This window comes from Podarcis tiliguerta, assembly GCF_965153285.1.
Source record: "Podarcis tiliguerta genome assembly, chromosome: 3".
Classification (NCBI taxonomy): domain Eukaryota; kingdom Metazoa; phylum Chordata; class Lepidosauria; order Squamata; family Lacertidae; genus Podarcis; species Podarcis tiliguerta.
In genome coordinates this window covers 81,571,227-81,583,702 of record NC_139536.1, presented here as the reverse complement: position 1 = coordinate 81,583,702, position 12,476 = coordinate 81,571,227, and positions in this window count along the sequence as shown.

Sequence of the window (12,476 nt, the reverse complement as noted above, 5' to 3'; positions counted from 1 at the left end):
AACTCCTGGAGCCAAACATTTCCAAAATGTGAGTTCAGCTAAGTCAAGGGTAAAGTGGTACCTTCTGGATGTTGTTGGGTTGACCACTGGTCATGCTGCCTGAGGCTGATGGGAGCTGGTACCACACTGACTACCCCGACTTAAGTTCAGATGTCATTGCAACCAGTGTGCCATATTTTCTTTTGGCGTCAGTATTAAATTGAAAGCCATGAGAAGCAGTGTAGTCACATTAGTTGGCAACTTGTACCATGCCCAGAATGATAAATATGGTTTCAAAGACTTTTGAGGAATGACATCATTACAATAGTCCATCTGTTGCCTCTGGCATGGTTTCAGGAGACAGAACAGTAGTAGGTATTTTATCGAGAATCAGTAAGATTTTGCTCCAAGCCAAGAACTGAGTTAATTTCCCTTCTGCTTGATGTGGACATGGATTTAACTTCCAATTACTTCACTGAGCTGTGTCACAGCTGACAAGATTGCTCCTAATGCTATGGTAAAAACAAAACAAAAACCAAAAACTTAAAAAAAAACTTGAGGCAAATTCCTCAGATCTTCACACCTGCAAAACAACCATGTAAAGAAGTACTTTATTCTTCTCATTTCACAAGTGGAAAACTGAAGTTTGGGTCTAGTTACTAGAAGAGGTGAGAGCCACGGTTGTCAGATTATCACAATAGCAATGGAATCCTCACTTAAGAGCTTCAACATTCTCTTTGTGATAGTTCGGAACCTCAATCCTCCGACATCCATATTTTGCATGTGGATGTCCAAATAGAGACGCCTACAAAGTGTAGATTATATACATAGGCTTCCATAAGGTCTGTAACCCCAACTGCGCAGGGTTTCAATCATACAATAGTCTATGTGCATAGGCTTCCCCAACCATATATCCATACACAACACATGAACAGCAGGAGTGGCCAGTGATGTGCTCCTGCTGTTTGAGCCTTGTTCATGGGACAATGTCTGAAGAGGGCTTTAGTCAACTATATTAAAAACAAACAAACCACAGTACACACTTTTGAGCAAGCGGTCTAAAATTGAAGTTAAAACTGTGTAAGCAGAGTTACCACAAATTGTATATGAGCTTGATTATTATTGCTATTAGGGAATTTGCTCTCAAATTCCTCTGTTATTTTTTGCCATTTTAAATTTAAAGTTTAAGTGAATGGACCATTGTGAACTCGGGATACTTGTTTATGAGTAGTTGCAGAAAAGAGTGATAAACTCAAGAAATGAGATGGAAGGATCTGTCTGTTTTGATTCTCTAATTTTTCCAATTCGAAATCCAGTTCTCCACATTACTGCCAGAATTTGTGAATTTTGTTTTTTGAAAATCATAATGAAAATTCTTCAGCATTAAGTGTAAATTTCTGCTAAATAACAAAAATAAACACATTTTGTGTGTTGTTTGGACTAGCATACGTATTTTTGCAAGCATTTTCTTTTATTATGATGTGTTTTTGTATGTTATTTTCACATATACATTTAGTTCAATACATGCTTTCCCCCATTACATGATTTTTTTGTAAAGATTGGTTGGAAAACTGCAAAGTGCAACACAAAATTCAGATAAACGTGTTTTGGCTCTCATATTGTTCTGGAAAGTGCAAATGTAATAGATTCAGCTTTAAATGTGAGCTGAATCAAATTTCTCCTCCATTCTTACTTGAGAGAATAACTTACAGTTACGAGATGGCTGCTGACTTCTATGCAAGTAAGCAAGCAATGTTGCCAACTCACCCACCTGAAAGAATATTTGTGTACCAAACAAGAAGTGTGGGGGCACCCCAGAATACTGTGAAGAATTTTTAAGGGATGGAAAACAACTAGAAATCGCCTTAAGTGCAAATTCCTAAATATTGCAACACTGCTATAAATGTCTCTGCAACGTACACTATTTCAAGGAATGTTGCAGTATGGGCTTTTTAACTATTGTGTGAACACCAATGTCACTTTGGTTCTGATTTGGAGGAGAGCCACTCAGGCTGCAGATGTTGCAAGTCACTTGGATGGGAGAGGTAGCCACTAGAAAGAAAATGTAAGTGAATAAACCCATGGTATGACTTACTTACTGGGTCACCAATACTGTAGACACCCTTTGTGGCACCCACAGGGACCCTGTTGCTCTTCTCCTGTCCCCATTTCCCCCACAGAAATCAGGTGTGAAAAGAGCATTGCATTGTAGGAAATAAAATAGGTTGTGGAATTGATAATAATAATAATAATAATAATACCCCGCCCCTCTGGCTGGGTTTCCCCAGACAGTTTGGTGTATGTGTGGTGACCACAACAGTTTTTCTGGTTTTCAGATGGACCCATGGACCCCAAAAGTTGGTTACCTCTGTGTCTGGAGGTCCTTTAGATAGATTATTGACTTCATGCCCAGAGGGATTACCGCATACAGAGCACCATAGATAATAGCAGGTATTCAGTGGTAACAGATCTAGATAGTATAATCAACTAAGACTTCTTGTAATTGTTTATTTGTGTTTACAGAGCTGTGAAATAGATTTTATAAGTCTGCTTACCTTACTTGGTGGGCAGTGTTGCGGCTGGGCATTGGGCCCTGCAATGATCTGGCTGGGGCAGAGATTGGTGCCCTCCTCGTTGCTGTTCGGCTATGTCGTCGGTGCTGCGTGGGGCCCTGCCCAGGGGCAGCCCTCACTGTCCAGTCGGTGCCAGTGGGGACGGACATGGCCAAGGGAAATTTAAACCATGGCACGGCCGGGAGACCATCCTCTTGTGCCCTTCTCCAGATCTCCTCATTAAGAGTATCCTGTTAAAGGGATCTGGGGTGTGTGGATTCTGTCCGATGCCTGGATATGGGCTAGGGCCGGACCACTACCCAACAGGGACCCCTCGGGTGCCCCTATTTGATGTACGTTATAGGGTTCCCCCTATTGGTGGTTTACCCTTAGTTGGACTCCCTGCAGACAGGCAGGAGTCAAGATATAGCCTGGCTTCACCCAATTCATAAGCCAAACAGCTCACATCTGTAACCAGTAAAGTTGTGGCCTATTCAAACCCATAAACCAAAATCCACTTTTCTCTGTGTTGCTTTATTCACCAGGGAACTGCGGGTCACAGGGCCTTGGCACACAATACATGTTTATTAAAGCATAAGTAAAGTGTTTGCTGACCCTCTGTATCTCTCTGATTCCCCCCACGTTTGGATTTGGAAGAGAAGTGAAATTAACTAATCTTAATGAAGTGGGTTACAGGACACAAATTGTCCTACCTCCCCACTGGAAGATTTTGGTATCGTCTCCAGTTCCATAAGGTCCAAACAGTGGCTGATTTAGCAGGAATCTTTATTTTATTAAGGAAAAACTTCACCAAATAAATATTCCAGACATGAAATGAATACAGGAAGTAATCAGCATAGGTAAAATTGTCTTTCATTTACAATTGTCTGAATAAAATGGAATATATTTAGTTACATGTATTTTATCTTTGCAGTCTTTTAATTTAAATACCTAGTTATTTACAGATTGCCATCTTGGATATAACATATTGTGTGGTGAGTGTTTGAAATATTAACAGGAGCACCAGATTGTTTGGAGATCATTTTCATGCTTTTTATTTCAACCCAATTTAGATGTTGCATTCTGGAGTGTCAAAGTACATAGCGTATGGGAACTCTTTGTACCCTGTTGTAATGTATTTTTGCAAGAATGTACAGAACTTTATTTTCTATTAATTCATTATGACAAAAGGTAACTGAATACATATGGGCAAAAGGACTAATTCAAAGTTTGAAATTGGGTGCAATATTTAAAGAAATAATAGCTTATGGATAGCAAACAAAGATGAAAATGGACTATTGTGCATGTGAGTCTGTAGCTGAATAAAGGACCATATGCACACCTGCATTTCTTCTGAAATTTATTAACAGATGTGAAAGTGGTCTACAGTCCCTTTATCAAAAGAGTTGGAAACTATGAGTATTGTTCCTATGTTATAGTGACATCATGGTTGTGGCTGCATGAGTTTCTGAGGCTCACACTTCTTCCCCAGTACACAGAGGGCTATCCCAACAGCCTGAATGTCTGAATCCACATTATGGCAGTCACAGCCTACAGCCACAAAGCATACTTTAACATGATACAGTTCAATAGTTCCTATTTGTGCCCGGTTTCATTCATATATACAGTTTGACTCCTTACTTCATAACACATATGCATTAGTTCTAAGCTTGAACACCCACATAAATGTATATGTAAGCGTTTAACCATTGTAGCTTGCATAGTGCATGCATCAAGATTTCATAACATGGATGATTTAGATTTAATTTGATAGCAGCATTTTGCTATGGAGCAGTCCGTCTAGGTTATGAAGACTAGAACAGAGGACTGAAATATCCTGCCATAATGTGGATTCAGGCTGTTGGGATAGCTCTCTGTGTATTGGGGAAGAAGTGTATTGGGGAAGAAGCCTCAGAAACTCATGCAGCCACAACCATGATGTCATTACAGTGGTACCTTGGGTTACAGATGCTTCAGGTTATGAGTTTTTGGGTTGCGCACCACGCTGAACCTGGAAGTACTGGAATGGGTTTTGGCGCTCACGCATGCGCAGAGGTGCTAAATCACGCTTTGCGCATGTGCAGAAGCGCTGAATTGCGACACGTGCGTGCCTCCAGCATGGATCACGTTCGCAACCCAAGGTTCCACTGTATAACATAGGAACAATTCTCATAGTTTCCAACTCTTAAGGGAAGGGATTGCAAATATTGAGTGACTCACATCTATGGCTGTTTGCATGATTACCCTTCACATAGAAAAAAATCCTGTGGGCCAAATTTCTGGAAAGGGGATTAGAATTTTATAGCCCTTTTCATATATTCAATGAACGCATAGGGTGGGGGAAGAAGATCACATCCACTGTTGACAACCTTGCAGTCAAGGTGAAGGTGCAACTAGAGCCTATGTGTATGTGCAAGTTGTCTTCAAAAAGTGTGGCCCCCTCAATCATTCAGCCATAGCCTCTGCACATGTAGTTGTGTATGTATAGTCTTTGTCCTGAATGTCTGGAAATTGGGACAGAATCAACTGGAGTGATTCTGTTCTCCGCTTGATCTGTTTTGTCTACATGATATTGTTGTTTGGCTAAGGCTTACAACTTTAAGTTAAGCAATGTTTTGTTCATAATTACCTTCTCTATGCGCAAAGAAGCAGTAAATAAGAAACATTTTATTCACTTGGGTTTGTTAGAATATCAAGTTGAATGTGCCTTTAAGAACTGCTTACATCACATCCTTGCATGGAGATCAAAGCATTTCATGTTCAAATTTGTTAAGAAAAAAAATTCCCTGCAGGGTTCAAGGCCCACTATTTATAAACTTTTCAACTTACCCTTAGCCAACATTTTATCTTCTATGGCTGAGTAGCTTAAGAGATTGTTTTAATTTTAAAATTATCAGCATCCGTCATTTCCATATGTGACAAAGAATCTTTTAATATTTTTTTCTATCACACTAATGTAGATTCAGTGATAATAAATGAAGGCTGGATGTTGTGTTCCATTATGTTTTGGGTTTTCTCTGAATAGTAATGCATAAATCCCAACAAAGTTCAAGATGAGTTCACATAGTCTAAACATATGAACTTCAGAAATGTGCTTGGAATATTTTCCTCCCAAGTCTTTGTTGCAGATCTACTGATAACGATCTCAATTCATCCATTTTCTATTTGGTACAAATCAACAGTTTTTGAACTAGATCCCTTCCCCCAGTTGCATTCATTTTTACTTTCTTCATGCTACTTCTTTTTCTTTGTTGAACAGGAATGAGAAGAACTGTTTCAATCTGGTGGCTCTGTTACATAAAGAACTCAGTCTAACTCAGAGTGAGTATTATGATAACACAAGCAGCGCCCTGCTAAGGAGGGGTGAGATATTCTGTTCAATTCACATTTAAGGGCTAATCTACCTGATCCATCCTTCCCAAAACAGTATGTGAACCAAAGCACACTTATCCTTTGATCTGTGCTCTTCCCTGAATTTTGCAATGCATTTCTCCAACCAAGTAATGGATGGAAAAAAAATGCATGTACTAGGGTAGTGTGCATAAAAATGCCTGCATTAGTGAAAATAATATAAAAATGCACATTGCTTGCAAAAATGTGCATATTAGACAAAAAGAAATACAAAAAAATGTGTTGATTAGGAGAAATTCACGCTAAAAGGCTGACAAACTTCCAGGTCAATTTTTCCCTTTTAGTTTGCAATCAGACCCAGAAATGTGGAGCACTCAACTTTAGACTGTAAAAATGATATACTGAAAGTAACCAAGATTGACACAGTTGCCCATCCCTAGGTACAGCAACAATATGGTGCCATGTGGGGTGGCTCTGTTTAAAACTTCGGTCATCCCACCCCATGCTCCCTAATATTCTTCCTCCATCACAAGGTAAGCCAGTATTCTGTGCCCACTGGGCATGCTCAGCCCTTATTGGACACATTTAAGGGTGTTCTGCTTTTGTGCTCCATTTGGTCTTTCTTTCTGTTTTGGAGTGGGTGGACAATCAATTGATGCCTATGAGCAGCTTGTTAGTCCCTCTGAGGGGACACAAGAAAACAGCTTTTTACTGTGAACTAGGGACGTGGGTGGTGCTGTGGGTAAAACCTCAGCGCCTAGGACTTGCCGATCGCATGGTTGGCGGTTCGAATCCCCACGGCGGGGTGAGCTCCTGTCGTTCGGTCCCAGCTCCTGCCCACCTAGCAGTTTGAAAGCATGTCAAAATGCAAGTAGATAAATAGGTACCGCTTTCTAGCGGGAAGGTAAACGGCGTTTCTGTGTGCTGCGCTGGTGCTGGCTCACCAGAGCAGCTTCGTCACGCTGGCCACGTGACCCGGAAGTGTCTTCGGACGGCGCCCGCTCCTGGCCTCTAGAGTGAGATGAGCGCACAACCCTAGAGTCTGTCAAGACTGGCCCGTACGGGCAGGGGTACCTTTACCTTAGGAGTGATCTATCTGAACAATGAGATGGTACTTTCTACCCTTTATGTCAGGGGTAGGGTACCAGATGTTGCTAAATTAGGACTTCTCTCAGTCCCAGCAAGCATGGCCAATGGCAAGGAATGATGACAGTTGTAATTCATTAACATCTGGAGGGGCGATGGATCCTCACACCTGCTTTATTCATAAGTCTTTGGCTGAAATCCTATACCCGCTGACCCTTGAGAAGTAAGCCACCTTGAACTCATGTAGAAGCAGACATCTGCAGGATTACATCTGCTGTTCTGCCCACTCCATGCTATTCCTTCTCCCACCCAGATCAGTTCTTTCCTGCAAATTCTCTCACTGTTCCATGTCACTGAGATCTTGTGATGTTGGTTTGGAATTTCCCCCCTTGCATATATACTTTTAGCTCTTGTGTGTCTCAGGGTTATCCTGAGTCTGCCAGAACTTCTCTATTCTGTGTCATTGTTGACTACTTGAACACAAGCAAAAGAAGACTTTAATCACTATTAGTATGCCGACAAGCTTTCATCAAAACCAGGTTCACAATGAGGCTTGTAAGGGTCCAAACAAAGTGTAAAGAAATAAATGTAGCCATTTTTGGAATGCAGATTAGGCCTTCCTCTGCCATCTGGCATTAGGTTAGGCAGATTTGGCCAACCAAAAAACAACAGAAGTAGAACATGAACATTAAATGTTGATGCCCAAACTCAAAATATTTAGGGAGGAAATCCTTGTAGATTTCATTTTCAAAATTTGTACCAGATTTCTATCATCTCTGAATGTGTCATGGCATTGTAGCCCTTCATATTGCATCATTTAACTTTGAAGTTTGGTTCTTAGGAGGCCTCATCTGAGACAATTTATTTGACAATCATGTATTAGCAGTTGCTCATTGGCAGAACTGAGGTATGAAAGAATTTTCACTGAGCTTTATAATGAATGATGGGTCTTGCAGAATTAGCTGTAGAGACAAAACACAGACATGCTCAAAATAAAGGATAGCGAGGAAATAAACACGGTGTAGGCCTTCTGTTACACAGACAAATGTTTAAGTAACCTTCATTTTTTTCCCAAGACTGTTACCCTTCAACTACAATTTGCAAGGCTTCCAACGCAATCCAAACCCCTGACTGTCAACAGTAGGGCTTGATGGTGCAGCATAGCCACCACATCTACAGACCCATCATATAAGCATAAAAGAGCCTGCTGGATCAGGCCAATGACCCAACCTCCTCCAGCAAACTCTTCTCAAAGTGCCACCAATTATGCTAGCCTGGGTGAAAGGGGGGCAGTATGGGAAAATGTCTGCTTGTTACACTAGCTCGCAGGCTGCTGCAGGTCTGGACCAGACCTGCTGCCATCATCTGACCATAGCAAGGCTGGCTCAGGATGCAGTCAGAAGTGGCTCATTGGTTGGGGTAGACTGCTATGCTAGCTTCCTGGTAGGTGGGTCTCTGTTGCTTATCAAGAGAGAGATGTGGAGGGAAGAGGTGGCAGGGAAATCAGTGTGGTGAAAATACACGAGTAGAGCCAATCCGGTGCATCTGCCAGTATGTTTGCACCATGCCAACCCCTACTCCTTGTAGCAACAATAACCCACCTGGTGGGAAGCTAGCATGGTGGGATCCCTTCTGAATATAGCATAGCCTGTGCCAGACTTCTTCTGGCTGCTTCTGGTAGGGATACAGCCAGCATGAGCATCTGTTTGCCCACCATTCATGCAGGTGTACTGAAGAACTCAGGGGCAGAGCTCCCTGACTGAGGGTGGTGGACCTGGGCAGCGTTAAGTGGTGGCACACTTCCTGCTCATCCAAACCCCTCGAAGCACAGCAGATAGGGGTTTGGATTGCTCTGCCTCTACCTTCTCCATTAAACTTAAACCTCCTATGCACCTGTATTTCTATTATTATTATTAAAAGTATTATACACACACACACACACACACACACACACACACGGATTGCCAAGATATCATTTTATGGAAATGTCTAGCATGATCTTGCGAGATCAGGCTCCAGTTTAGTTGGGAGACATGGTGCCTGAGCCACCTTTGCCTCATCCAGGTACTGAAATAACGGGACTGTCAGTATTGCCTACCTCTAATGTTTTCCCCAACCATCTCCACTCCTGCTGCCAGGGGGAACACAATTCTTCCCTGCCACTTAGCAGTGGTGGCCTGGACAGATGCCCACAATACTTGATTGTTGACATTGGGCATTGGTCTAGCAACTCTACACATCCTCTTTCTTTTTCAAAAGAACTCCTGCTATTGTTCCTTTCGTAACAGTTTATCCTGACAGGTCAAGCTAATAAAAATCCAGGGCAGCTTTTTTATCACTTATGAAGCACACAGACAATGGAAAGCAGAAGCTTTAGTAAATGCCACTAAATAGTTTGTTGGGTTTTGCCAAAGATCTTGTCTCGATTCTGTTAGACCACATCTTGTGTCTTGCAGCCAGATGTTCGGGAGGGGTGATAGTTCAGTAGCAGAGCACATACTTCGCATGTGTAATGTTTCACATTCAGTTCTTGGCATCTCTACTTGCAGGTTTTCAGTGGGCAAAGCTGAGGCTGTGGAGAGCTGGTGACAGTCTGAGTAAATAGATGTGGGATAAATGGAACAAATGATATGGCTAGATTAAGTAGATCCTTTTATGTAGCTTAATAGAATGTTGTATTGTTGTTAGCCGCCCAGAGCCTGGCTTCAGCTGAGGAGGGCGGGATATATTATTATTATTATTATTATTATTATTATTATTAATAATAATAATAATAATAATAATAAACTACACAGAGATTTCCTAGCAACAGTGGTTAACCATGTAGAGTGTACAATAACACCACAGTAGTCAATGAGATGAATAGCATTTTATGGTGCAGAATGACCTCTCCCCACATCAAATGGAGGGCACCTTTTGTGTGGTTGCGTGCAGCCCCCCGGATCCCAGGGCAGCTCCCGGTAGTACGGGCTGGCTTCGCCCTCCCCAGGCTGGATACCTGGAGGTCTCTGCCTACCTCAGCCAATCACCTGGGGAGGCGTTGCCAGGGGATCGGCCAGGTAAGAGGAGGGACTGCCCTGCCCACACAACAGAAGGTGAATCTTACCTGCGAAGCCTCAGTTGGCTCCAGAGCTTTTCCCACCCTGCCCTCCCTCAGTTAAGTCTTTTTTTGCAGGTTTACCTCTTCTCCACAGGTACACGGGCACTGCTACGTCATGGTCGCTGTTGAAGGGCCGGAAAGGAATTTTCCTGCATTGGCAGGTTTTGCCTTTCCTGTAGCAAAACGTCACAACTTTTGAGGTTTCAGGCCTTGGGCGGAATCCTTTACTCTATCTTCCTAAATGGGGTGTGTGTGTTAAGCGGTGACCCATGCCCCCCTTGTGGCGGTGATCCCAGGGTTCCCCGTTAAAAGGGTCTTGAGGGGAGGCATGGGTCATACGCTGAGAGGTTGTCATTGCACTCCCCTACGACAGCAGCAAAACAGGGGGTGGGCTCTCTGCTTGAACAAATGTTCTCCAGAGCCAGCCCAAATCCCACACATTCTGGATAACCTTGATGTCTCCCAGATCCCCAGCTGGAGACTGGGAAGGATAAATGCCCAGTGCCTGAGCCACGGTCTCCCTACATCTGAAACTTAATAAAGTTGTGGCCAATTCTAATCCCATAGCACGTTGACTTGAGTCATTATTCCTCTCGGGGGTCACCTGGGGTTGGGGGGACTCCGCCTGCCCATGCAAACTGAACTGCAGTAGAATGGAATCATCTCAGGTTACAATGAATAAAAGTTGGAACGGACATTCCTAACTTCAGACATCCCCAATCATGATGTAACAGCCCAGTATAACTTGCCTTTCTAAACTTCAAGCTGGAAGGAGAGACTCATATTGTTTGTATTGTGCTTGTCATTGAAGCTGCTTAGTTGTAGTATGCTGCTTTGTGACATCTGTCAAACACAGTATGCATTCAGGAGTTACACAGAGTAGGGTCATGGAAAAAATGGCGCACATAAACCTGATCTGGTTATCTGTGTGCCCCATTCATTTGAATGCTGTGTGCTTATTCATACAATTGGTCCCCCCGCCTCACTGGTCTTTCCACCTGAGTTCTTTGTGCACACACACACAGAATCCCTTGGACTAAGCCAATGAAGCCCTCTTTCAGTGCTGGTTCCAAAAATCCTGGCTTGTTTGTTTATTTCTTCAGTGGAATTATGCACTGGAGCATTTAAAATGCACATGAATGTCTCTCGGTCTTCTTTTTTAGTCTTCTATCTGGTATGCATATCCTTAAATATTTGTTTTCTGAAGATACTATGAGCGAAAACTGCCTTCTACTGCTTTATAGGGCTTTCCCTTGTAAATAAGAACATCCTGTTCTTTGAAGCCTGAAAGATCTCATTCTCAGCCAGCTCTATCTTCTCCTCTGTTTTCTTCTTCTTTTGATTTGTCTGACACACCCTAAGAGGAATTTTAAGGTAATAAAGTTATTTACTATTGGCAAGCTGTTTTTCTGCACTGTACATATTGCCTTCATAAATGAACTGAGGTTCCCCCCACTTGCCCACATGTGTGCTTGTGTTTTTTTCTCCTTTCTTAAAAACACCCAAAACTTAGATCTTTGAAAATCTGCAGCCTATTAGGCCCTTTTATTGCATTTTATTGGATGTCAACTTAACAAAATACAGCAGAAGTAAAAAACAAAAAAGGCGGGGGAGAGAATCTGGGGATTCTGTGTCTATTTTTCTGTGTGGTGTCCTTATTTCTGTGTAAGTTTAAAAATGGCTTGGAAAATTATTGTAGGATCAAAGTTTGTGTGTTTCTGTACAGATACCACAGGAAAAAATACACATGCCTCCCATTAGTTGTGAATGAGACATGCACATTTAAATTATTGCAAAATGCAGCGCAACAGGACCCTGATCCTTTTTCATTCACCACCTCAGATTCTTTCCTATTTATTTTTGTACCGCAAAGGCTGGAGAGTCATTTGGTTGCTTCCATATTATTTTTATTTCAACCATTTAGTAGTTCAAAGTTCCTGTCAAAAGGTCCAGCATTTTCCCCAAGTATTGCAGTTTAAAGTTCATATCCAGAAATGAGGCCAGCGTCACTTGAGACACATCTGTTTTTATTTTATTTTTAAAAATAGTTTTAAATTATTGATGTTGATTCTTCTTATTGGTTACTTAATTGGTTCAGCTTTTTGTGAACTGCTTTAAGGGTGTGTTTTTGTTTATTTTTCAAAAATTGAGCAGTGGATAAATGCTATGAAATAAATAAAATAAAGAATTAGCCATGTTTTGTGGTTTGCTAACTGAAGGAGACAGCAAAAATTAGAAGCCTTTGAAGCTTTCGGTAACCTGCTGTTTAGGGCTAAATGGCTGATGGGCTTTGCTTAGTTTGATGGGTCCAAAGTTGTACTATAAGAAATCAAGGTATTCAAGTGTTTAAGGATATAAGGAAGGATCTATATTTTGCAGTCTTTGTGTAAAGACTACTGATTTGAGGA